We start from the raw sequence: 22738 nt of genomic DNA, 5'->3' as shown, positions 1-22738 counted from the left end.
TAACACCACCATCAATAAATCATCCACATGTTTCATCAAGTGAAAGAATACTGGCCTGTGGGGAAAGCTAGAGAAAACAAGTACAACTACACACAATCATTGGCATGGAAATGTGTAAATAAAAAGAAAAACTTGGTAAAATACTTCTGATGCCAGAGATAAATATTTAATAATTCTGTCCAAAAATAATAATATTATGGGAAAGCTTCTCCTCTTGAGTTTCAGTTTAGGTGACTAATTTACACACGGAACAGAAATACATATGCGTTTTCACATTTCTCTAAATTGTATACAAAATATCTAGTATTTGGATAAGAGCTAAAAAAAAAAAATCCCATCCAAAATCTACTGGGACATGGGACCTGTGCTCAAGTAACTTATAGTACAATTGGAAAAAAATGAGACTTCGACGCATGGCATCATTAAAGTCAAAGTTTGTAATGAGGATTGAAATGCACATAATTTAGTACAAATCTGCATAGTACAGACATGCATCAGGAGTTGTAGGAAGTTAGGAAGAGGAATAAAGGGTTAATGGGGAGCTGGACTTTTGGGGAAAGTTTTATGAAGGATGTATACAATATATGATGTCTGAAATGCTAGGCACAATTTGGATTCAAGAAGGGAGAGGGAATAAGATATTCTGATTTTTAAAAAAGGAAACAAGAGCAAAGACCTGAGAGAGTGAATATGGTGGACGGAAGGCAAAGAAGAGGTCAAGCCGACTAGGAAAGAGTATGCGAAAATGTTGGCATAGTAGGGTAAACTCAGACTTGGCAATGCAGGCTTAAGAATTTGGTTTGGTTTCCACAGGCAAATAAGAGACATCAGGATCCATTTAGCAATGTAGTGACTTGATGAAAGTAATGTTGTGGGAAAATTAAACCAGGATTCGCAGGATTTCATATGGCCATCCAGATGGCAAATGCATCACTGAAAAGGTAAATTGAACAGTGAGATGAATGTGATAGCTGTGGCTGGCATAACTTCATGATGAAGACTAGGATCAACCAGGATAAATTCACATGGGGAGGACATATAGTTTCAACTAGCAATATGGGAGATTTGAAATGAAACATTCTAATCATTATGATAAACATTCTAATCATCATGCACCCAAAAGAAACTAAGGAGAACAGGAGAGATGGAAGAGTGAGGACCCATTATTATCTGTCTCCTGCTTCTTTGTCCAACCTAATTGATGCATGCGGCAGTCATATTGAGCTGCTTGTGATTTCCTGAAATAAATGTTTTCTCACCTTTTCAGGCTTTTGTTCAGAATACTCTTTCTCCCATTTTTCCTGCATGCAATTATTGTAGATAGAATGGCTCCTAAAGTTATCCAGGTCTTAATTCCTGGATCCTATGAATATGCTACATTATATAACAAGAGCATCTTTGCAGGTGTAATTAAAGTTAAGGACTTCAAGATAGGGAAGATAATCCTGGATTATCCCGTTGGACTGATCTAATCACAGGAGCCCTTAAAATCAGAGGACTTTCTCCAGCTGGAGTCAGAGAGGTGTGGCAGACGGGGAAATAAGAGATGTTTGAAGTGTGAGAGAAATTCAACTTGTTACAGGATTCCATGGCAGGAGGAGTAGGGAAACTGAAACAGGAAAGTTAAAACAAGGCCAAACAGTGTGGGCAATTTGCAGCCAGCTTGTAACTAACAAACCATTATCTTTCCCAGCCAAGGACATGAGAGCAAATGGTTTACAACCTCCCTAATGAGAGAATGCAGAAAGGAAGGGGAAAAGGGGAAAGGAAAAAAAGGGCAGTTTTACTCCCTAAACAGAAAAGCCAGTAGTCTCAAGGCTTGGCAAGATAAAGTTGCCAGGTGCTTCTCATAAATTCTGAGAAGGCCACAACAAAGTAAAAAAAAGACCTTGAGAATTAATCTGTACTAAAATAGCGGAAGAATTTTGAGACCTATAGACAGGAGGGTATATAATACCTCAGACCCGCACCCAACCTGCCCTTCAGATTAGTGAGAGCCCGTCGGTGCTTTATAAGCTACATGTATAGGTTTCCTTGCTTTGCTTTTTCAATAAAGGTACATGCTTTAATTGTTTTGGTAAATTGGCTTTTCACAACACAGTCAAGTTCTCTCGAAAAAATTCATTTATATGAGAAGACAAGGGTAGAGGTTGGGAACAGCCCTCTCGCATTGACTCAAGGGGCTGTCCGGTAACACCTCTCTGGTGTTGGTGAGAGGTGCCTATAACAAACCAACTGTTGCTAGAAGGAAGCCATATGGATATCAGTGGAAGGAATGATGGCCTCTGGGAGCAAAGACTGGCCTCTGGCAGGCAACTAAATTTGGCAATGAACCTGAATGAGCTTGGAAGTGAGTTTATTTCCAGAGCCCCAGAAGGGAATACAGCTGCTGATAACTTGGTTTGACCTTATGAGACTCAAAGCATAGGAACCAGCCAAGCCACCCTATAGCCAGATTTCTCCCCTATAGAACTAGGAAATAATACATGAATGTTGTTTGATGGTAATCAATTTGTGGCAATTTGTTATGGCAGCCATAGGAAACTAATACAGCACATTTTTCACCTCAAACATCATATTTCCAGGAAGGTTTCCCTATGCTCTTCTTCTGGCCTCCCATAGCAACCGTTGCATCCCTGTATAATGGCAAGAATGACATTATATTGATGCCATTGGCTGTACAACTATCTCCCTCCCTAATTAGTGAGTGCCTTGAAGGAAGGGACCATGTCTTATTAATTTCTGTACCGATAGCACTTAGCACAGTGCCTTGTAGCAGATGCTGAGTAAATATTGAGGTAGAAAAAGAAGGAAAATAGGAAGAGGAAAAGCTGGCTGAGAGAGAAATAAAGGGTGAAATAAAATGGAATGGCAGCCAATAACTGCTGAGTCTGTAGGGCTTATGAATAGTTTGGTGGTGATGGTGGTTAGAGATAAAGGTTAAATAAATAAATGCTAAAAGGAAAGTTAAGGGTTAGAAAGGAATACTAACAATAAAGAAGTTTAGAAGACTCTGAAAATGCTTAGAAATTTCAGGTAATAAGTCTATCCACAAGTTACTAAGCTCCATTTTTATGCAGCACAACTTCCAATATACATTTTAGTTCTTCACCTCTAAATAGAAATGGATATCCAGAGGTCACTAGTCATTTGAAAGAAAACTTCCACTTGAAAGAGGCCAACACAAAGATAAAAGACAGATTGAAACAAACAAAACAGACAGTGTAGAGAACAAAAGAAAATGTCTACAAAACAATAATATTCTTAAAGAAATAAGATATTGCCTCACTAAAACAAGATCATGATTATATAAAAGAAAGAATAATCAAAGAACAAAAAGCTCCTGAAAAATTAAAATATAATACCAAAATTTCAGTAACCAGGCTTGAAAATAAAGTTGAGGAACTCACACATCCTATATAATAAAACCCTAATATGCAAATCGACCAAATGGCTGAATCACTGACCCCCCAGCGGGCAGACACTCAATGCAGGAGCAGCCCCCTGGTAGTCAGTGCACTCCCACAGAGGGAGTGCCACTCAGCCAGAAGCCAGGCTCACAGCTGGCAAGCCCAGAGGCGGTGACGGGAGCCTCTCCTGCCTCCACTGCAGGCAGATGGTAAGGGGCAAGGGGTGCTGGAATGTGAGAGCCCCAGACTGCAAGAGAGATTTCCAGGGGGATTGAGCCTAAGCCAGTAGGCGGACAACACCTGTGGGGGTCCCAGACTGAGAGAGGGTGCAGGCCGAGCTGAGGGACCCCCTCCCCTGCTCGAGTGCACGAATGTTGTGCCCGGGCCTCTAGTAAGAAGAGCAAAAAGAGAGCTTCCATTCATCAAAATTGCTTGAATGCTTACTATGTGTCAGGTACTGTTCTAGGCTCTTGGAATATATTATGTCAACAACAAACTGACAAAGATTCCCTGTGCTTATGTAGCTTATACTTTGGTGGACAATATGATAATGAAGAAAATTAGAACAATCCAAGTCATACATCATCAAACCAATAGGAATGTCCAGAAAGAAAACAGAAAATGGTGGGAGCAAATTATCAATCCAAAATACTTTCCCAGCTCTGAAGGACTTGAGTTTTCAGATTTAAAGGGTCCACTTAGAGCCCAACAAAAGAGCATTATGAGTTTCCAGAACACTGGGGATAAAGAGAAGAACCTGAAAAGTTAATGAGAGAAAAAATATATCACATACAAAGTATTTGACTTCACAATAGCAAGATTAAAGGCTAGAGGACAATGAGGTGATGCCTTCAAAATTCTGAGTAACTGATTATTTTCAACCAAGAATTTTATCTTTATCTAAGTTATTAATCAAATCAGAGGGTAGAATAACATTATTTTCAACCAAGAATTTTATCTTCACCTAAGTTATTATTCAAATCAAAGGGTAGAATAACCCTTATTCAGATGGGAATGCACAATCAAAACAAGGATGTAAACCAAGAAAGAGAATCACAAAGCATAGAGCTTATCCAGGGGAGAGGTGAAAGGAATTTACAGGATGACAGCTGTGCAGTAAGTTCAGAAAGCAAATGGTTCAGATTGGAGAAGACCAGAGAGTCCCAGGAGCAACATTTCTATGGAGAAAAAGCCTCAAAATCCAAATAAAGCCAAACAACAACAAAACTAAGAGATCATCTGAAATCTTTGCTCATGTGACCATGTGAACCATTGTACCAATAGGTATTTTACAAGACTGTTGGAAGGTATAGGAAGACTTGGAGATAGTTTCAAATAAACTATGTAATGGGGGAAATAAATTAGGTCATCATTAACTTATGAAAAAACAGAAATTGTACAAAAAGGAAATGTAATCATAATACAATTCTTAACCCATCAGTGAAATATTTGTGTAATCATAGTGATGCCAACATTAAATTGTGATATAAACTATATTGGGAGAATAAAGGAGGAGAGAAAATTGGAAGAAAATTCAATCCTCATATACTATAATAAGATGCCAGTAGTTTAATTACATTGAATCAAAATAAAATAATGTCAACCACTCTTATTCAAGATAGTACAGGAAGTCCTAGCCACAGCGATCAGACAAGAAGAAGAAATAAAAGGCATTCAAATTGGAAAGGAGGAAGTAAAGCTCTCATTATTTGCAGATAACATGATATTGTACATAGAAAACCCTAAAGACTCCATTGGTACAAAAAGCAGATTAAAAAAACCATTAAGCAAATAGAAAAGTTGAAGGACATGATCAACAAAGTTGGCCTGATAAATATAGAACACTATAAACAACAACTGACGAATATATACTCTATTCAAATGCAAATGAAATGATTCACCAACATTTATCATACTATGGACTCTAAAGCAAGTGTTAAATTTCAAAGGACTGAAATCATGCAGAGTATATTATCTGACCACAGTAGAATTAAGCTAGAAATCAATAACAAAAATATAACAGGACATCTCTATTTGAAAATTATATAATATACTCCAAATAACCCAGGGTTCAAAGGAGAAACAAATGTACAGCATAGGGAATACAGTCAATAATATTGTAATAACTATGTATGGTGCCAGCTATAACCCAAGGGTGAACCTAGGTAACTAGGCTTAAGTTTAACAACAGGAATTTTTTAAAAAACTGAGCAGAGATTCCAGTTGTCACACACTGTGGGGTAAATAGACACTACATAATTAGTCAAAGCACATCACTAACATAAATAAATATTTAAAAACAAAGAAACAAGACATAGCCCATACAGAGGAAAAAGCAGCTTATATACATTGTTTCTGGGTGGGCCTAGATAAAGATTTCAAATAAGCTATTATAAATATGTTTGAATAACTAAAGGACACCATGTTTAAAGAATTAAAGCAGGGGGAGTGGGAGCAGGTGGGGAGAGGTCAATGGGGGGAAAAAGAGGCATATATAAAACTTTCAACAATAAAGAATTTTTTTAAAAATTAAGTATATGATGATAATGACTCATCACATAGAGAATATTAATAAAAAGATACAAATTATAGAAATAATGGAAATTCTGTAGTTAAAGGGTATAGCAAATAAAAAAATTTACTCAAGGGGCTCAACAGTAAAAAAGAATGAAGAAAACTGAATAATCTCAAAGGCCTGTGAGACACCATCAAACACACCACATATGTTTAATGGGATTTCCAGAAAGGAGGGGAGGGGGGGCAATGACATAAGTATTTGAAGAAATAATGGGTAAAATTTCTCAAATTTGATGGAAAACTTTAAGCTACACATCCAAGAAGCTCAATGAATTCCAAGTAGAACAAACACAAAGATATTCACAGCTAGATAGATATTAATCAAGTTGTTCAAAGCCAAAGCCAAAGAGAAAAACTTGAAAACAGCAGGAGAAAAATTATATATATGCAAAGGAACCACAATAATATTAACAGCTGCCTTGTCATCAGAAACAATGGAGACAAAAGGAAGCAACAGGTGCCCATCAATAGATGAGTGGATCAAAAAACTTGTGGTAGCCGAAACCGGTTTGGCTCAGTGGATAGAGCATCGGCCTGTGGACTGAAAGGTCCCAGGTTCGATTCTGGTCAAGGGCATGTACCTGGGTTGCGGGCACATCCCCAGTAGGAGATGTGCAGGAGGCAGCTGATTGATGTTTCTCTCTCATCGGTGTTTCTAACTCTCTATCTCTCTCCCTTCCTCTCTGTAAAAAATCAATAAAATATATTTAAAAAACAACAACAAACTTGTGGTACATAAGTACAGTGGAATATTACTGGCCATAGAAAAGAATAAAATCTTACCATTCCGGACAGCATGGTTGGACCTAGAGGACATTCTGATCAGTAAATAAGCCAGTCAGAGAAAGACAAATACCTTATGATTTCACTTATATTTGGAATATAAATAACAATATAAACAAACAAACAAAACAGAAACAGACTCAGAGATACAGAAAACAGACTGATGGTTGTCAGAGGGGAGGGGGATTGGGGACTGAGTAAAAAAGGTGAAAGGACTAAGAAGCACAAGTTGATAGTTGCAAAATAATCACAGGAATGTAAAGCATAGCATAGGGAATATAGTCAATACTATTGTAATAACTGTGTACTGGGCACATGCCCAGGTTGTGGGCTCAATCCCCAGTGGGGGTGTGCAGGAAGCAGCCAATCAATGATTCTCTTTCACTCTCCCTATCTCTCTGAAATCAATAAAAATGTATTTTTTTTTAAAAAAAAAGTTAAGAAAGAATCAATGGAGACAAGAAGGCAGTGTTATGACATGTGCAAGGTGCTGGGTTGGGGGGACTGCAGCCAAGAATTCTAGAATTCAGTTCACCATGGTAACAGCTCATGACAACACTTTCTTCTCAGCTTTGGGTGAGCCTTCAGGTCTTCTGCTCTAAGATGTGCTTATGAGAAGGGCGTGGAGAGGTCTCTGACCTGACACTATGGGTGACAACTTTGAAGGTATGAGCATTGAACAACTGAAAGTGGAGTTATTGGAAGAAATCCATAAGAAAGACTAGTAAAACTCTCAATAAATGAACTAACATAAGATAGTGGAACAGAAAGCCAACTTCATTAAAAACATTGAATGAAGATGCTTTATGAGACACAACTTGAAGTGAATTATCAACTGAGAGAGCAAATAGTTACTCTGAAAGAGAAATTGGGAAAACTCAGTGGAGATCCTTCAGATATACAAGGTACTATTGAAGTCTACATGGAATTGTCAACGAGATATTTAGTGAAATTACTTAGAAAACTACTCCAAGAGAAAAGGCGTCTTGAAAATCAAGTGAAGTACTATTCAGTTAAAGCGGAACAAGAAGAAAGGGCTTACAAAAAGGTCAAGGATGAACGCCAAAAATACCTTAATAGCCTATTTCAGGTCTCTCACTTACACGAAATTCCTAGAAGACAACATATGGATGAATTCCATAGAAGGAAAGAGATTCCAGTGGAAATCGGAAGGTACAATACAGCTAATCAGAAGATAGGAAATGCCAAGAGAGAATCAGCAAAACAGAGTAGAACAGGCGTCCTCAAACTACAGCCCGCGGGCCACATGCGGCCAGCGGAAAACATTTATCCGGCCCGCCGGGTGTTTTTGCCACCGCTGCCTGTCCTGCTTAGCAGCCGACTGGTCCCTGGCCCGCAGTGCGCATGTGTGGAATGTCTGAGGGACAGTGAACTGGCCTCCTGTTTAAAAAGTTTGAGGACTTCTGGAGTAGAAGATCAAACTGTCTTCCAAAACTCAATCCATGATTCAAGAATTGGATGGGTTTCTATTTCTTCCCCTTTTTCATTTGTTATATTTACCTTGTGAAGTTAATACTCAACACGTTTTTTTCAGGGAATGAAATAGATAAGAGCTATTAAACCTCTTTCGTTCCTCTTTCAGAAGTTTGTCCCTTTGTGTCAAAGTAATTTTCTTAGTAATTTGGTTTAGTTTCAAAAATTATTTTAGAAAGTAATTTTGGTGACCCTAAAATTATAATAGCAGTGTTTTTAATTCTTAAAATATCCTAAGGAACCTGAGTGAACTATCCCAATCATTACAATAGCATATTAGTTGCTCATCTTATCATGGGGACTCACTTCATCATGTTTAAGTGTTAGCTCTACAGGAGCTACTTTGGAATACTTTCCAGATGTTAGAAAATGTCTGTGTTAGAGTGATGGTATGCATGTTGGTGGGGTACTATAAAGAACTGAAATGGGAGACACTCTAAGATCTCTATTCTGTTATCAGTTTTGCCACTGACACTATGGGTGACAACTAAGAAGGTATGAGCATTCTGACTTTGAGTAAATCACTTTGCATTGCATCACTTTCAGCATTTATACAGTTGGGAATATTTACCTACTTCCTTGAGATTGCTGTGCAGATCAAGAATACTTACTAAATATTTATTTATTTATTTTGTTATACTAGAGAAAAAGTTTTATCTAGTTCTAAGCTCTGAAGATAATTTGTCATGTGAGATTTTACAAGAAAATGAAATTATTTATTGTAATAATAAAAACAAAAAATGCAGGTTGTGGGCTCAATCCCTAGTAGGGGGCTTGCAGGAGGCAGCTGATCAATGATTCTCTCTCATTATTGAAGTTTCTATCTCTCTCCATCTCCCTTCCTCTCTGAAATCAATAAAAATATATTTAAAATATGTATTAATATAAGTATATTTAAGTTCAGAATTCATAGAGAAAAAATTAGTATACGGATATTTAATATGTTTTTTACTGATTTCAGAAAGAGGAAAGAAAAGAGAGAATGATAGAGAAATATCAATGTGAGAGAGAAATATTGATCAGTTGCCTCCCGTACATGCCCTACTGGGGATCGAACCTGAAACCTAGTTGTATGACCTAACTGGAATCAAACCCTTCACCTTTTGGTATATGGGAGGACACTCCAATCAACTGAGGCGCACCAGCCAGGCCTTTAATATGTTAGAAATTTTAAAATGTCTAAATATTTTACAAAATATTAAGAGCTACCATTTATAAAAACAAATGTTGCTATAATTAAAAAAAAAGACATAAAAAAGAGTGCTAGCAAGGATATGGAGAAATTGGGACCCTCATCCACTGCTGGTGGGGTTGTAAAATGGTGCAGCTATTTTGGAAAATAGTTCCTCAAAAATTAAACATAGAGTTATCATATGACCCAGAAATTCCACTCACATATATAGACAAGAGAAATGAAAGCCTACATCAACAAAAAGTTTCACACAGCCCTAGCCAGTTTGGCTCAGTAGTGTAGATAAAGTGTCAGCCTGTGGACTGAAGGGTCTTGGGTTCAACTCTGGTCAAGGGCACATGCCCGAGTTGTGGGCTCAACCCCCAGTAGGGGGCATGCAGGAATCAGCCAATTAATGATTCTCTCTCATCATTGATGTTTCTCTCTCTCTCTCCCTCTCCTTTCCTCTCTGAAATCAATAAAAATCTTTTTTTAATTAAAAAAGTTGCACACAAAAGTTTACAGCACCATTATCCTATATAATAAAAGCCTAATATGCTAAGTCCAGTCCTCTGATCGGCCATTCAACCAATAAAAGCTTAATATGCTAATGATATGCTAAGGCTGCTCAACTGCTCTATGATGTGCACTGACCACCAGGGGGCAGACAGTCGACTGGTCAACCAGGAACTATGACATGCACTGACTACGAGGGGGTAGACGCTCCAACTGGTAGGTTAGCTTGCTGCTGGGGTCTGGCCGATTGGGACTGAGCGAGATGGGCCAGACATGCCCTGGAGCCTTCCCGCGGTCCCTCCCTGGCTAGCCAACCTCCCGCGTCCCTCCCCAGCCCCTATCATGCAACAGTGGGGTCCCTTGGCTTGACCTGTACCCTCTCGCAATCTGGGCTGAGAGACACCCCCCCAAGTGCACAAATTTCGTGCACCGGACCTCTAGTTTACTCATAATAGCCAAAAAGTGAAAACAACCCAAATGCCCATCAACAACCCAAATGAACAAATGTAGTATATTTAAACAATGGAGTATTATTCAGTAATAAAAAGAAATTAATGATGTAGGCTACAACATGGATGAAACTTGGAAATAATATCTCGAGTAAAAGAAGCTAGCCACAAAATATCACATATTGCATAATTCCATTTATATAAAACTAGAGGCCCAGTGCACAAAAATTTGTGCACTCGGGGGGGTGGCGGGGGTCCCTCAGCCCAGCCTGTGCCCTCTTACAGTCTGGGACCCCTCAGGGGATGTCTACCTGCTGGCTTAGTGCCACTCCCCAGGGGATCGGGCATAAGCTGGCAGTCAGACATCCCTCTGGCAGCCCGAGATCCCTCCAGGGATGTCCACTTGCCAGTGAGGAGCAGGCCTAAGCTGCAGTTGGACATCCTTAGCGCTGCTGAGGAGGCGTGAGAGGCTCCCACCACCATTGCTGTGTTGGCAGCCATCAGCCTGGCTTGTGACTGAGCAGAGCTCCCTCTTTGGGAGTGCACTGACCACCAGGGGGCAGCTCCTGAATTGAGCATCTGCCCCCTGGTGGTCAGTGTGTGTCATAGTGACCAGTCATTCCCAGTCGTTCTGCTGTTAGGGTCAATTTGCATATTACCCTTTTATTATATAGAATAGAGGCCTGGGGCATGGGTGGGGGCCGACTGGTTTGCCCTGAAGGGTGTCCCGGATCAGGGTGGGGTTCCCGCTTGGGTGCCTGGCCAGCCTGGGTGAGGGGCTGGGGGATGTTTGCAGGCTGGCCAAGCACCCCAGCGGGAACCCTCACCCCATGGGGTTGTGGCTAGCCTGGGTGAGGGGCTGAGGGCTGTTTGCAGGCTGGCCACACCCCCTTAAGTGTGGGGGGGTCATGCTGGGGTGCTTGGCCAGCCTGGATGAGGGGCTGATGGCTGTTTTCAGCCTGGCCATGCCCCCTGGCGACCCAAGGTCCCAGCCTCTCCTTTTTTTCGTTTTCTTTTTTTTCCCAGTGCCTCCTTGAGCGGAGGCGAGGGTGGGCTGGAAGCAGGTATCTGGGATTTATTTGTCTTCTATAATTGAAACTTTGTAGCCTTGAGCAGAGCCCAGGGCCGGCCAGGGCAGGCGGGAAGCTTGGCTTCCTCCATCGCCCGGGGCAACCCAAGCCTCCTGCCTGCTCCAGCTCCATGGCCAACGCCATCTTAGTTGGGTTAATTTGCATACTTGCTCCTGATTGGCTGGTGGGCACGGCTATAGTGGAGTGGTGGAGTGATGGTTAATTTGCATGTTTTTCTTTTAGTAGTGTAGACTAGAGGCCCAATGCATGAAATTCATTCACTGGTGGTGGGTGTCCCTCAGCCCAGCCTGCATCTTCTCCAATCCAGGTCTTCTGGCTCCCAACTGCTCGCCTGCCTGCCTAATTATCGATGCCTAACCACTCCCCTGCCAGCCTGATTGACACCTAATTGCTCCCCTGCCGGCCCTGTTGCCCCCAACTGCCCTCCCCTGCTGGCCTAGTCACCCCCAACTACCCTCCCCTGCTAGCCTGGCTGCCCCCAACTGCCCACCCCCCGCTGGCCTGGCCACCCCCAACTGCCCTCCCCTGCAGGTCTGGTCCCCCCAACTTCCCTCCCTCCCCTTTAGGCCTGGTTGCCCTCAAATGCCCTCCCCTGCTGGCCTGATTGTCCACAACTACCTTTCCTGTTGTGGCAGCCATCTTTGACCACATGGGGGCGGCCATCTTGTGCAAGAACATGAGGGTCAATTTGCATATTACCTCTTTATTATATAGGATGTCCTGAACAAGAAAATCTATGGCGATAGAAAGTGGATTAGTAATTGCCTGGAGCCGGCAGGGCCAGAGGGAGTGTGGGTGATGGGGAGTGACTGCAAAGGGTACAGGTTTTCTTTTTGGGATGATGAAAATGTTCTAAAATGTATTGTAGTGATGGTTGCACAACTCTGTGAATATATTAAAAACCATTGAACAGTACATTTTAAATGGGTTAATCATATGTAAATAATTTATATCTTAATGCTCTTATTTTGTTAAAAATCTATACCTACCAAAATAACCCTTGAAAAATAAAGGCCCAGAGGATTAATAAAGAGTAAGTGGATGCTGCATGGACAAGCTCCCAGGAATTACAACTAAAATAGAGAAAAACTTCCTGAATAATCAACAAAACTCGCAGGAGAGAACCCAGATACCCGAGGACCGAAAGTGGAGACCACACAGAGACTGAGTTAATAAATAAATAAATAAATAAATAAAATAAAATAAAGGCCCCAGGAAAAGGCAAACCCAGAAAAAGAAAAAAGCCTTAGAGAACTAGTGGCTATTAGACTTGCCTTATAAGAAATAAAAGGAATTCATCAGGCTGAATAGAAATTGTAACCCAAACACCAGTAAAGGTACTTACATAGGAAAACATAAAGTACAATATAAGTACATTTTCTTTCCTTCTCACAACTGCTTTAAAAGACATCTGCATAAAACAATAATTGTTAAATATTGTTAGCTTTAGAATACATAAAGATATACTGTCTATGATAATAATAGCACAAAGGGCGAAGAGGAAAGGGAGCTATATTGGAGCAGTTTCTGTATACTAGCAGAAATAAATTAGCATTAATGTGAAGCATATTGTTTTAAGATGTATATTTTAATACCCAGAGCAACCACTAAGAAAATAATTCAACAAATAGAGTAAATAGAGAATTTAGATGGCACACTAGACAATGTCTATTAAATGGAACAGTAAGCAGTAAAGAAGAAATAGAGGAGAAAATATACATGAGACATACATATAGAAAATAGTTGTAAGTAAGTACATTTATATTATAGCCAATAACCATATTAAATGTAAATGAAATACACTGTAAGCACCACAATAAAAAATAAAAGATTATCAGGCTAGATTAAAAAAAAACAGAATCTAACTGCATGCTGTCTAAAACATATATACTTAATTTTTTATGTTGTATTTTAATTTTATATCTTTAAAACATGTTTTATTGATAGTTTAGAGAGAGAGGAAAGGAGAAGGAGAGAGAAAGAAACATTGATGGGAGAGAAACATTGATTGGTTGCCTCCTGCACACCCCCTACTAAAGATGGAGTCTGCAACCCGGGCATGTGCCCTGACCAGGAATTGAATCAGTGACCTCTTGGGGTATGGGAATCCAGGTCCCAGGTGCCAGAGGGAAGCCTGTGCCAGCAGCAGGGGGAAGGAAGGCCTACTCTTGCACAAATTTCATGCATCGGCCCTCTAGTATACTTTATAAAGTCTTCCCCCTGATGTTTCCAGTACCCACCTGGCAACATACATATTTATTAGAATATTATCAACTATATTCCCTATGCTGTACTCTACATCCTCATGACTGTTTTGTAATTACCAATATGTACTTCTCGATCCCTTCATCTTTTTCACCCAGTCTCCCAACCCTCCCCTCTGGTGACCATCAGTCTGTTCTCTGTATCTATGAGTCTGTTTTTGTTTTGTTCATTTGTTTACTAGTATATTATTCCAGAAGTAGTGGAAATAAAGAATCAGAGTAGGGACCAGAGCAGACACACAGTATTATCAGCCATGGTGTTCAGGTAAGGAAGAAGGGAAGGTGACTAAAGGTGAAATTAATCTTTATCATGGAATCCAGAAAAAAAAAGGTTCTGCCTACATCTCAGAAAACAAAGCATCCCACTCCATGTTACATCTATTATCTTCTACTCAATGCTAAAATTAGAAAATTGGGAATCATCCTTGACTCTTCCCTCGTCATCTTAACAAATCGTATTCATAATTACCAAATCCTATCTATTCTATCTTCTGATGTTCTCTTGAAGCAATCTAATTATCCTCAGCCTCTCGGCCATTACTTAATCCAACAAAATATCTCTCTTCTGGATTACTTCAATAACCTTCTCATTGGTCTCCATGACTCCACTTTTGCTGCCCTACAATCTATCTGTTATGTGCTGAATTGTACCCCACTCTTAATTATGTATGTTGAATTCCTAACTCCCAGTAACTCAGAATGACTATAGTTGGAGATAAGGTAAAGAGATAATTAAGTTAATATAATGTTATTAGCATGGGCACTAATCCAATGTGACTGATATAAGAAGAGGAAATGATAAGAAGAGGAATTTTGAACACAGATACAGAGGGAAGATGATGTGAAGGCACAGAGAGAATATAGCTATATGGAAATTGAGAGAGAACTCAGAAGAAACCATCCGTGCTGACACCTTGATCTTGTATTTCTAGCTTCCAGAACTGTGGGACAATTAATTTTTACTGTTTAAGCCAGCCAGTCAGTGATACTTCTTTATGGCAGTCCTGGCAAGCAAGTATACCATCTTCCACACTGCCTCCACAGTAACTTTTATTATGTGTAAAATTAGTCATGTTAATTCTCTGTTTACATTCCTTACTGGGCTCTCACCAAGAACAACTAAACAAATCTAGGTATTATTTAAAAATATACAGAGATGTAAAGATATTGGAAGCTGATGGAGTAATCAGTATAGGATGGGCCAAGGTTTTAAAAAGGGTTGAAACACCAGAGGACAGTGACTTTTTTTCTGGGGTCATTTGCAAATTATGGTTTTATAGTAAGAGAATGATAACCTGGGCTTTGGCTAGACAGAGGGCCACTGCTGGAGAAACAAAGATTTGGGTATTTTTTAGGGGGTGATTTGAGGAGCCCATACCCCAGTGAAAAGGGAAGGGAAAGGAAATAAACCTGAAACATATTTTGTGTTTTCCTTCAGAAATTTGATTAATTTTGAAACTGTACATGTCACTTAGCATAATTTCCTCCAGGTTAATCTGTTTTTCTTATATATTTGGAATATTAAGCCCTTATCAGATACATGGTTTGCAAATATTTCATCCTATCTAGTAGATTCCCTTTTCAGTCTGTATATAGCTTCCTTTGCTGTGCAGCAGGGTTTTTTTGTTTGATGTAGTGTCATTTGCCTACTTTTGCTTTTATTTATTGTGCTTTTGGTCTCATAGCTAAGAAATCATTGCCAAGTATAATGTTAAGAAGCTTTACCCCTATGTTTTCTTCCAGTAGTTTTACATTTTGAGGCCTTATGCTTAAATCTTTAAATGATTTTTTAGTTGATTGTTGTTTGGTATGTAAGATAAGGCCTAATTTCATTCTTTTGCATATGGATATTTAGTTTTCCCAGCACTATTTATTAAAGAGAGTATCATTTTTCTGTTGTATATTATTTTTACCTTTGTTGAAGATAAATTGACTGTATATGTGTGGGTCTATTTCTGGGTTGTCTGTTCTGTTCGATTGATCTATATACCAGCCTTTATGCCAGTATCATACTGTGTGTGTGTGTGTATGTGTGTGTGTGTGTGTGTGTGTAGTATTTTTTAAAAATATTTACTGCTGAGAATTATTACATATGGCCCTCATTTTCCCCAATTGACCTCTTCTAGCCTGATGCCTCCCCCTGCCCCAGGCATTCACAACCCTATTGCCTGGAAAGCTATTTTTCCTTAAATTTTAAATGATAGCCTTGCTGGGTAGAATAGTCTTAGTTGTAGGTCCTTGCTTTTCATCATTTTGAATATTTTGAGTCAATCCCTCTGGCTTGAAATGTTTTTATTGAGAAATTAGCTGACAATCTCATGGGAGCTACCTTGTAGGTAACTAATTGTATTTCTCTTGCTACTTTTAAGATTCTCTCTTTGTCTTTAACTTTTGGCATTTTAATTATGATGTGTCTTGGTGTGGGTCTCCTTGACTTTATCTTGTTTGGGACTCTCTGTACTTCCTAAACTTGGATGTCTAATCCATTTACCAGATTAAGGAAGTTTCCAGTTATTATTTCTTCAAATATGTTCTCAATCCCTTGCTGTATCTCTCTCTTCTTTCTCTGGTACTCCTATGATGTGGATGTTGTCATGGTTGAAGTTGTCCAGAGGCTCATACTATCCTCATTTTTTAAAAAATTCTTTTTTCCTTTTGCTATTCTGATTGGGTATTTTCTGCTTCTTTATCTTCAAAATCTCTGATTTTATCCTCTGCTTCATCTACTCTGCTGTTCATTTCCTATAATGCAGTGGTTCTCAACCTTCTGGCCCTTTAAATACAGTTCCTCATGTTGTGACCCAACCATAAAATTATTTTCGTTGCTACTTCATAACTGTGATGTTGCTACTGTTATGAATTGTAATGTAAATATCTGATATGCAGGATGGTCTTAGGCGACCCCTGTGAAAGGGTTGTTCGACCGCCAAAGGGGTCATGACCCACAGGTTGAGAACCGCTGCTATAATGTATTCTTCATTTCAGTTAATGTTTCCATCATTTTGACTGGATCTTTATTATGTTTTCTGTCACCATTTCTATGTTTCTTATCTCTTTGTTGAAGTTCTCACTAAGTTCATCTACTCTTCCTCTAAGTTCATTGAGCATCCCTATAACCAGTGTTTTGAATTCTGCATCTAGTAGATTTCTTGTCTCCATTTTGTTTAGTTTTTTTTTCTGAAATTTTGTCCTGTTCTTACATTTGGGACATGTCTCCTCATTTAGGCTACTCCCTGTGCTTTTTAAAAATCTATGTATTAGGTAGAGCTGCTAAGTCTCCAAGGTTTGGTAGAGTGGCCCTATGTAGTAGGTGTCTTATAAGATCCAGTGGCACAGCCTCCCCAATCACCTGAGCTGGTCATTCCAGATGGGACCCCCATGTGGGCTGTGTTCACTCTCCTGTTGTAGTAGAGACTTGATTGCTGCTGGCACATCAATGGGAGGGATTTGCCCCAGGCCAATGGGCTGTGAGGACTGGTTGTGACCACTGTGTAGGATCATCTGTGCAGGGGCTAACCCTATGGAGCAGGATTACTTTCAATGGGGCTCTGGTGCTCACTAAATCTGCTCCTTGGGTGTGCCAATTGTGGATGCAGTTGGGTGATCTTTGATGTGGTCCAAAGCTGTCCACTGTGTGCACTGGCTCTGGGGCCTCCTGCAAAGTTCAGACCAAGGTCTGCTGCCACTTGTGCCCTGCCCAGGGCCACCCAGAATGGGCTACAAAGCAATCTGAAGATGACTGTTACTTGTGCTGGGCCTATAGGTGCCCAGGCAGAAGCTAAGCTGCAAACAAAATTGGTCTGCTGCTAGTTACAGGCCTGGAGCCATGTGATGAGTGGTCCAGGGCATGCCATGGCCAGATGCTGCTTGATTGAGAGGTTTTAGGAAAGGCTGAAGCATGAGCCAAAACAGGCCATTTGTATGGAAAAACCACTGGAAAAGGCTTAAATGGATTTACAGTTTTGGTGGCATGGCATCTCAGGGAATCACCAGGCTGGGGCAAACAGTGGTAGCCAGTTTGATGGAGACTCAGACATGGTGTCTACCTGCCAGGCTCAGTACACTATCTTCCCAGAAGGTACTATTCAAAGTCTCCGTTTGAGTTGTGCAAGAAAGATTTCAGTCACAGATCTTGACATTTCTAGCATCAATAGGCAGGTAGAAAAACTCTGTGAATGACTCTACGTGCTTGCCTGTCCAGAGGCTGATAATAACTCAATTTTATTGCCTTTCTAGAGTTACAATATCCATCTACCACCACCACATATTCTTACAAGTTCTGGTTTCACTAAAAAATTCTCCCATATGAATGCATGATATCACCCTGAGGTTTGCGTTAGATTGAGTTCAGAGCTCATTCCCTCCCCCCTTTCCCCACCATCACAGGCATTATTCTGCTACAAATTTAGAAGACATATTACTGCTGACTTAATTTACTTATTTTCATTTCCTTAAAATATCCACTTCAACATTGTGAAATTAATATTGTGAAAATATTAATTTGCTGCTATAGTAATTTCAAAGTACATTTGGAGGTAGCTGATAGGGATATCATCCAAGCAGACAATTTGTATAAAGCAAAGTTCTTTGGATTTTTTATTTAGAATGCATATTTTTACTTTATAACTGTAGCCAACTTGATTATGTAGGCTATTAAAAAGGCAAAATTGTGTATAATCTAAAACTTTGGGGAAAAGGTCATGGATATCTGTTTTGGGAATATATTATCGATTTTTTTTTCTGGGAACAGCAGGTATTCCTAATTATGACTTTGCTTAGGCTAATACTGGGATTAACTTGCACACTGAGCATATATATGTCAACAACATGTTGGGTAAATGAGCAGGGAGCCCTAACCCAAGAGTCTTTTTTTTTAAAATATATTTTATTGATTTTTTTACAGAGAGGAAGGGAGAGGGATAGAGAGTTAGAAACATCGATCAGCTGCCTCCTGCACACCCCCCACTGGGGATGTGCCAGCAACCAAGGTACATGCCCTTGACCGGAATCGAACCTGGGACCTTTCAGTCTGCAGGCCGACGCTCTATCCACTGAGCCAAACCGGTTAGGGCAACCCCAGACTCTTAAGAAGCTGTTTGATATACAATTTATCTGCAAAGTCTTGAGCCCTCTCTTTGTAACTGATCTGTCAGACTTCCCATGTAAAATGAGAGCTGTTTCTCACCTTGACAGGCTGCATACCAACTTCAAAGATGCCATCACTTATAAAATTTTCAAAATCTCTTTGCAATTTACTTCTAAAATCTGCCCTCTTTTTTCTCAGTCATGATGGAATCTGGGCTTCTGTATCAACCCATCCATTGCAGATTTTGGGGCAAGTTGGGAGGCTTGATAGGCAGGGAAGAATCCTTTGGATTAGCCATGAGAATGCATGGCTTCAGCATGGTCTTTATCCTGATTACTTCTAAATTCCTTTCCCTGGCCCACACCTTTCTCCCCAAATCTAATGGCATGTAGATCTGCCTATTTATCTTCCCCTTAATATCCAACAGGAACTTCACCCGAACTTCTCTTACTCACTCCATTCCAAATCTACTTCTTGTATATATTTTTTTACATCAGTGGCTGGTACAACTATCCATCCAGTCCCCAAACTAAGAAGTTAGGAATCGTTCTTGCCTTCTCTTCTCCACAGTCCTTCCCCCACTTCTCCAGTTCTTGCTGAATTTACCTTGGATGGTCGCTTCTGTTCACCTACCTCTCTGTACCCTCTTTTCTACTAAGACAAAGCCTCTATCACCTCCTGTGTGGTCTATGCAGATATTACCCTAATTGGCTTCCTTGAATGGAATCTTGCTCCCTGCTCCCATTCATCCTTCACAGAAGAAACACAGAAAAGTGTTATTCTGATACACAAATTTTAAGTCACTCCTTTGCTTAATGGCCACCATTGCCCTTAAGGCAAAGTTTTAAAACCTTGACTCTTTTGAAAAGGCCCAGTACAAATGTGACACGTGCCAACCTTTCTAGCTTTATGTCATGTCTTTTTTCCCTTTTGTCTCTCAACTTCAGCCATGCTCTATTCTCAACCTCAGGACATGCCAGGCTCTCTAGTCGCTGAGCCTTTATTAGGGCCCTCCCACTGTATAGAGTACAGTTTTACTTTCCTCTTTATCTGGTTACATCCTCCTCATTATTCAGATCTGGATCAAAATGCCACTGACTCAGGACAATTCCTCTGACACTTCAGACTTTCCTGTTTTCTGCTCTTCTAGCTCCCTGTTTTATGGTTTTCTAGCTCCCTGGACTTCTCCTTTGTAGCTCTCTTCAGATTATGAGAGCACAGGGGCATAGAACATGTATGTTTTTCTACTTTTTTTTTCTATGAAATGCTTCATGAATTTTCATGTCATCCTTGTGCAGGGGTCATGCTAATCATCCAATATTGTTTCAATTTTAGTATATATGCTGCCAAAGCAAGCACAAGGCATGTATATTTTTGTTCCATGCTAAAGTCATTAGCACAGTGGTCGGAACAAAACAGGAGCTCAATAAATGTTTTCTGGGTAGCTGATTAAGCAGTAGCCTCCTAACTGTCCCCCTTTCCTCCAGGTTCTTCCCTTTTCAACCTATTCTTTCCACTACCACTAGACCAGTGATGGCGAATCTTTTGAGCTCGGCGTGTCAGCATTTTGAAAAACCCTAACTTAACTCTGGTGCTGTGTCACATATAGAAATTTTTTTATATTTGCAACCATAGTAAAACAAAGACTTATATTTTTGATATTTATTTTATATATTTAAATGCCATTTAACAAATAAAAATCAACCAAAAAAATGAGTTCGCGTGTCACCTCTGACACGCGTGTCATAGGTTCGCCATCACTGCACTAGAGTGATCACCTAATCCTAAAATCTGAGGCCTGGTTCCATTCAAGTCACCTTTGAATGAAGAAAATAAATTCTCTCCCTCACATACAGAATGAAGTCTAAATGCTTTTGTATATGACATCAAGATCTTCTGTGATCTGTTCCCTAAACTATCTGAACAACTTGATTTGTGTCTTAGTTTCTGCTTGGAAGAGTAGTCTACATTCTAGTCAAATGGAATTGTGCACTATTACCTGCCCATGCCTCATGCTCTCTAGCCTCCATATCTTTGCTTTTGGTGATCCATCAATCTAAAAATCTAAAAAGCCCTTGCTGTGTTCCTGCCAAACTCCCATATTGCCTTGTCTTCTCTGAAGCTTTCGTAGTTCCCCCTCCAAGTTGGAAATGGCCACTGTTTTTCCTGACATACCCTACATTTTTACCTTCTTTTGACTGATCCCATTATGTACAAACATGGCTCATTTTCTGCTAGACTGCAAACTACAGGAGAGAAGGACCTGGCTATTTCTTTATGGCTGACAGGACTCAGGCAACACTAGACGTGTGGGGTTTATTTGCAGGCCTACACTTGTTTCATAACATTGTACTCAAAGTGTGGTGCAAGGATGAACTGCTTATATATCATGCAGGGGCTTATTAGTAACTAGAGGCCCAGTGCATGGATTTCTGTACTGGTGGGGTCCCTCGGCCTGGCCTGAAGGAAATTGGGCTGAAACCGGCTCTCCAACATCCCCTGAGGGGTTCTGGATTGCAAGAGGGCACAGTCCAAGCCGAGGGGACCCCACAAGTGCACAATCGGGGCAGGTGAGGGACCGTGGGAGGGATAATGGGAGGGATTGTGGAAGGGCTCCAGGGTGTGTCGGGCCCATCTTGCCCAGTCCCGATTGGCTGTAACCCAGCAGCAAGCTAACCTACTGGTTGTAGTATCTGCCCCCTGGTGATCAGTGTGCATCATGGCGACTGGTCAAATGGTCCAATGAAAGGTCGGTCACTTAGTATATTAGGCTTTTATTATATAAGATAAACAACCTCAGGTCTATCAGACTTACCAAATCAGAATCTGCATTTTAATGAGATGCCCAGGTGATTTGCATGCACATTAAATTTAAAAGGTAGTGCACTGTCTGATTACGCCAGGGAACATGCATCCTCTGAAAAAGACAAACACCACATTTTGTTATTCAGTGCTCTCAGACCTGGTACCAATTTACAGATCAACTGCGCAGTATGTGTTTCTCTATTTCTGTATTCTCAGCCTAATATCATCTGGCTTTTAGTTTGGGACTCTTCCATTTTCAACAGTATGGGAGAACAATGGCCCCAATCAGGGAGGGAAGCTAATTCTTTAAGCTTGACTTAATCAGTGCAGTCTCTGGCCAAGCTGTGAGGCAGGCCTTGTGTCCTCTGTTAATCATCAGTGAAAGGAATGCCATGGAGTGATGTCAAGTGAGCTTTTGAGCTAACCACTCCTTGAAACATCTGGAGCTGGCAGAGGATCGTGACTATGAATACGGATGAGAACAATTGAACAATTTAAATTAATCATAGTTTATGTATTTTGTACAAAATGTATTTGTGTTTTGATCAAACAAGGCAAACAACTAAGCAACGCTTGAGCTTCCTAGGTTTTAGAAGAGAGGTCAATACTCAATTAAAAAGACATTCCTGAAATTTTCCCCCAGACTCTTTAAACACGAATAGCCTTCTCTTTTTCCTTAGGCCTTATTTCATTATCAACATAGCTCAAGTGTTAATATTTACTGCCCACCTTGTATGCAGATGCTGATGGGTCCTGTGGAGCATATTGTCTCACTTCTTTTCAGTGTGCTGCAGATAAATTTGGAATTGGAAAGGCTCTCAAGTTCAGGCAGAGCAGCTCAAAGTGAGAAGTGGCAAAACCAGCTTTTATTTATTTATTTAGTCAGTCTCAGGCATGTATTTGCTGATAAATTACTACTTCTAAAACCTCCTCACTATCGTTTGAACTGCTTGGCTTCTATTCAGAACTACACCCAGACTCAGGCAGGTGAGGCTTCAGATTAGCTTCTATCTGACACGGGGGACAAAAAGTACATGAAAAACCAAACAAAACAGAGGTTGCTAGCAATTCCGCTATCACAGGCTCCTTACT

The 22738-nt window shown here is 40.2% G+C and overlaps 1 non-coding gene and 1 pseudogene across 1 annotated transcript; one reads left to right on the top strand and one right to left on the bottom strand.

Moving 5' to 3' along the window:
• The first annotated feature begins 7417 nt into the window (after positions 1-7417).
• LOC118654412 overlaps positions 7418-22738 on the top strand; it is a 31287-nt pseudogene continuing 15966 nt past the window's right edge.
• Positions 20095-20200, bottom strand: LOC118654830. The gene has a single exon (XR_004967094.1). It is a non-coding gene; the product is annotated as a U6 spliceosomal RNA (small nuclear RNA).

The sequence above is a fragment of the Myotis myotis genome, unplaced genomic scaffold (assembly GCF_014108235.1).
Source record: "Myotis myotis isolate mMyoMyo1 unplaced genomic scaffold, mMyoMyo1.p scaffold_m19_p_4, whole genome shotgun sequence".
Lineage (NCBI taxonomy): Eukaryota > Metazoa > Chordata > Mammalia > Chiroptera > Vespertilionidae > Myotis > Myotis myotis.
The sequence above is the reverse complement of the archived record's forward strand: the minus strand, read 5'-3'. Positions and strand labels throughout refer to the sequence as shown.